The sequence below is a fragment of the Manacus vitellinus genome, unplaced genomic scaffold (genome assembly GCF_001715985.3).
Source record: "Manacus vitellinus isolate BGI_N305 unplaced genomic scaffold, ASM171598v3 scaffold_40_pilon, whole genome shotgun sequence".
Taxonomy (NCBI): domain Eukaryota; kingdom Metazoa; phylum Chordata; class Aves; order Passeriformes; family Pipridae; genus Manacus; species Manacus vitellinus.
This window is the reverse complement of record NW_021940541.1, coordinates 3,854,903-3,860,423: the sequence shown is the minus strand read 5'-3', so window position 1 is coordinate 3,860,423 and position 5,521 is coordinate 3,854,903.

Sequence of the window (5,521 nt, the reverse complement as noted above, 5' to 3'; positions counted from 1 at the left end):
GCTGGCCCTGCAGGCAAACCCATCTCATTACATGATATTCTCCTAATAAACTATTAAACCATCCTTCTCCATCTCCTGCTATTTCTAGATTTACACAGACAAATCTCCTGGCTGCACCAGACAGAGAGTCCTTCTTCTTCTTTGGATTAATAACTTCTGGCTCTTATGGACCATTATATCCTTGCTTAGGCACACCAAGGTTAACACGGGCTTTTACATTTTCTTCAAATTATGGGCAAAACCATCCAGAATCCTGATTTCCATTCCCTTTTTCCAGAAGTATTTCCTGTTTCTTGGTATGTCACTACAAATTTGGTGCCAGTTCTAAAACACTTTCATTAAGTGCTTTCTTCTCCACACTATTCCAAGACCTGAATTTCAACTGGGTATGTGGAGCACGTAAGGACATTCTCATCTTTAATCACCTGAAATCATCCAATATTACAAACTCACCTCCAATGTCCTGCCCACCTTCAGAGCACTCTTTCAACACTACAATCACCAGGCTTCTTCCACTTCCAGAGTACACACTGTAGATAAATCATTTTTAATTTTTCTATCTTTCTTACAGAGGTTTTCATTTTTAAAAGCAGTCTTACCTTGTTTTCTCTGCACGACTTTGAACCTCACATTTTATCTTTGCTCTTGTTTGATCTCAGTTCTTCCCACTTTAAACTCACCTGTAACTCAATGACTGCCATTGTTTGAAAGAAATGTCCTTCCCTATATTCCATGCAATCCTGAGAAGTTACCAGTCTAACTTAAACTTGTCAGATTTAAGCCAAGCACCAATACATGCCAAAAAATTAATAGTACAAAAGTCTTTTTCAATCTCATCAGTTTTTCTAATTTTATGGTAAGATAGCAGGGTACATTCACCCACACTGAACATCAAGGCTTTTTACAGGAAAATATATCTCCTTGTGAAATGTATTTTTTCCTACTGGAAGGCGTGAAGCAAATAAAAAAATTCAGTTCTAGTATTTTGCTATTTAGGGACAGATCTGCACCTTGTACAGTGTACAGTGTATGACCTACCTTAGATACAGAGCTGGCATTGAAAAAACACATTATTTATAAAATGGTGTGCATATTTGATGAGTCCAAACGATGGTACATTAAGTTTTAGAATAAAAAGTGTGTATTTAGTACTGCTTGGTATATATACCACTCCATCACCCCATTTCTCCACAGAGCTGTGTTCATTTCCAAGGAAACCTGTAACTCAAAAGGCAGCCACCTTGGGAGCCACGTGCCTCCCACCATCCCTGACACTTCAGGGGCTTTCTGCAAACCAAGGGGGAGAAGGTTCACTGCACCAGGAGTGCCAAAAATGCTTCTGGAGCTTATGTGTACTGCCTCACTTCTGGCAAGTTCATAAGGAAGTCAGCAGTCACTTCTGAGATGTGGAAAACAAGGGTTTCAGCCAGTTCAGATCAAGGAATGAGAAGAAGCAAGGCAATGTGTTGGGGGTGGAGAGTCCAGGCAGGAGAGTTGCTCCAGCCCGAAGATGATCAGAGGCATGGAGCATCAATCCCATGAGGAAAGGCTGAGAGAGTTGGGGTTGCTCAGCCTGGAGAAGAGAAAGTTCTGGGGAGACCCGAGAGCCCCTTCCAGTGCATAAAGGGGCTCCAGGAGAGCTGGAGAGAGACTTTAGACAAGAGCCTGGAGTGACAGGACAAGGGGGAATGGCTTCACACTGACAGAGGGCAGGGTTAGATGGGATATTGGGAAGAAATTCTTCCCTGTGAGAATGGTGAGACATTGGCACAGGTTATCCAGAAAAGCTGTGGCTGCCTCATCCCTGGAAGTGTTTAAGTCCTGTCTGGATGGGGCTTGAAGTAACCTGGACTAGTTGAAGATGTCCCTGGCCATGACTAGGGGGTGGAACTAGTAGTTGTTTAAGGTTTCTTTCCAACCCAAACCATTCTGTGATTATCTCACAACCTCTGGTGTGCTGCCACCAGAGGACAGAGGCAGAGCATTGGGACAGAGTGTGCTGTGGACTACTCATTCCTCCTCACATTCACCAACACATCAGGTCTCTCATCCCCACCACAGCTGCCTTGTCATTGCCATCAACTACCAGCACCCAACAGGACAATATTTTTCCCTCTGTTTCTCCTCACAACGTATCATGGACATCACCTGGTTATCTCTTCTCAGCGGATGCCACGCTCCTTAAAACTAATGCTTACAAGCCACGTTCAGCTGCTGCTTGAAACCAGGTGTAACAAAAATTAATAAATATTCCATGGAATAGCTACATTAACTGCTTGCCCCTCAAGTGCTGTTTAGTGGCATGTCAGGCACAGCTGTGTAATCAAAGGATTACAGAGCTCCCATTGCTCCGTGCCTGCCGCACTCCACCTCCTCGGGAGCTTTCCTGTCTCCCTCGCATGTAAAACCTAAATCCAGGAACCAGGACAGAATTGTAATCATGTCTTCAAGCCCAGGAAACACAAATGAAACAGCCAGTGTGACTCTACAACACGTTTTCTGTGAGATACATGGGCAGCCACACATGTTTTTAAGAGATAGGCGGACAGTGCTAATCAGTTCATTTTAGTGAAATTGCAGTGTAAGTGGAGAGATGGGTGTTGTTCAAGCTGCTTTGGGATAAGGACTTGCAGAAGCTTACAGATCCCTTCCCCTCTCCTGAATAGCTGTATTTAGACTCCAGATCTGGCACCACACTTGGTCAGTAAGAAAAACAGGGCACTTCACGAAAAAAGATGAATAAATAAGACATACTAATTTAAGGGGGAAAGCAGTGAAAAAAAAAAAAAAAGCTATCTTATTGGAAATCTACCTTGTTTTTCCACAGCACTTTGGATTCTTCCCGCTGAGCAGCATAACTCCAGTCAAGGAGTATGGTGAGAATTTAGAATTACCCCTCACTGTGCAAGGTATGGAGGGAAACAGGAGGGTTAGGAGAGGAATGGAAGCCTGAAGACAGTGATTAAAGAGCCCAGTTTAAACCAGGGTGCAGCTTCTGCAGCTCTCTAAAATGCTTGGAACAGAGTGTTCCACAGCAAGTATCCAGAGTAGCAGTGAATGTTCAAACAGCACATTTCCTTGGAGTTCCTGATTGTGGAATATACAGTAACTGTAAGAGTAATTAGGAGGGAGAAGGAGTATATTGGCACCTGCTTGTCTCATGGCTTTCTTCACCCTAGTGGTGCATCTGTGCTGAAAGAGAAACGTGGATGGGCGCTCTAACTTCCTAAAACAATCTGTTATTTAGGTGAGATCAGACCACTGCTGGCTCATCTCTGGAGAAAGTGCATCAGCACATAATGGTAACACGATGCTGAGTTACAGCTCCCAAAGATTTTGCTCCATGGACCTTTGAGGAAGCACTCAGTAGGAAAAGTAGTTAATAATAAGAAAGATTCCCTTCCTAGTCAGCAGAGGAATCTGGTAACAGATCCTTCTTGGTGAAGGGATTGCAGTATCACACCTAACAATGGCTCATGATCACGGTAGAGTTTGCTGTCACCCCTCAAACAACTTGATTTCAATATACACAGATACTTTGAGAAATGCTTTAGTATTAGACCATAGTCCATCTTTAAAAACATTTTCAGTAACACAGAAATTTCCTGGGCTACCAACATAAGCTTTGCTCACTGAAACTCCCCATTCTCACAGAGCTCCTGACACAGGCTGCTTAAAATAATGTTAAAATATAATATAAGCAGTATCTTATTTGCATCTCTATGATTATACCTACATAATCCTGTCCTTGCTAATGCTGCTAGTGGATTACATACCCTCATCCTTCCACTTAAACCACATGAAATAATTCAAATATGAGGTTCTGCTTCAACCTTCTCATTCCTATGATTTCCAGGTACCTACTTTTAGTTTAGCAACAAAGATAAAATCCATTACTCTCTTCCACTGCATTAGTGGAATTAAGTGTTTTGCCATGTAAATCTCCACTGTTATCATAATGTTCCTGTTACAAACCACCAAATAAAACACTCTGAATTTGAGATTAGCCCTCCTATTACAAAATCTGAACCATAAAACTGTTTTGTTATTGATCTCAGAACTGCACAGTGATTGCACTCAGACACAGGATCTAAGTGCTGTTAAAAAAAAAAAAAAAGGAAAGAAAGAAGGTAGTTTCACTACTAAATCTTCATACAAGTAGTTTCCTCTTTTCTGCATTCAAATTGATTTTCTTTCTTTTGGCACGTGAAGAACCAGATGAATCCCTTGACTCAATGCCCAGGAGTGAAATGGCACCAGCAGCAGCAGAGAAGCTCTCAGGGCAAGAGACATGTGACAACATTTTAATCACTGACAAAAAAAGGCTTCAAGACAACTATTGCACTAGTGTTTACTGTTTAGAAGTGATATTTACTATTTATAAGCGAGTGTGTATATATATATATATATGTTTGTGCCTGTGTATAAAACACATATATCAGTGCATGCAAACAGCACAGATATAAGTATATATGAAGAGTTCATATAAATATTGAGACCTTTTATTGATGGAAATTTCCCTTTTTGCCGGAGATCAAGTACTCCCCAGTTAGTATCAAGTGCAGTGCTGTTCAATCAGGTGTTTGTTTATCCAAATGAGTGCATACGATTTTCAGTTAAACCTTAAAAATATTTACTCTTTGTGAACAGTTCCAGCAAACTTTGAGACTTAATCTGCGAGATTTAATCTGTGATGTGCTCAGCTGGCTGCTCTGCTTCTTTTAGTCACAAAATATAAAAGGCACGTGTTTGTTCTACAGGAGATGATGATGATGGTTTTTTGGGCTGGCTAACAATTCAAGAAGTGAAAGCATTCTGATGTCGTATGCAAGGAAGACAACGTGTTGGGAACTTCAGGTCACAGAATGATATAATAAACAAAACTTAAAAGAATCCATATCTGAAAGTTTGCTAGGTGTTTAGATGCACCATCCAAGCCATACTATCATTCATCCTATTAACCTACAAATCTGGCTGTGTCTAAGAAAGCCAAATGACTGCAGAGTACAGCTGTAGTATTACAATGAAGCAGCACAGGGGAAAAAAGGAAGAAAAAAAATCATGTATTACACCGCCAAAGTTCAGCTGGTGAATTGTTGCTTAACAGACTCTGACCATAATAACCCGTCACTGAACCTTGCCTGCATTCTCAGCAGCTATGAAGCTATTTTTAACAGCCACCAGCTCGCATTTAAGAAATACCCCTCTTCACCTAAAAATATGCATCAGTGAAAGGCAACATCCATCCACGGCTCGACTCTAGGTAGGATGCGCTGCCGGAATTGAATGGGTCTTTCAGAAAAGCCCCTTTACAAGTGTTTTCTCTCCCAAACCCCCCAAACCCCGCGCCATCAGCGGCCGCAGGGACCTGCCCAGCGCGGGCAGCCCGGCGGGGTGACACCATCTGCGGCACCTCTGTCACCGCTCCGTCCCCCGGACCCTGCTCCGGGGCGCGTTCCCACGCCGTGCACCCCCAGCCCGCAGCACCGGGGGATGCTGCTCCCGGGCAGCGCCCCGAGGC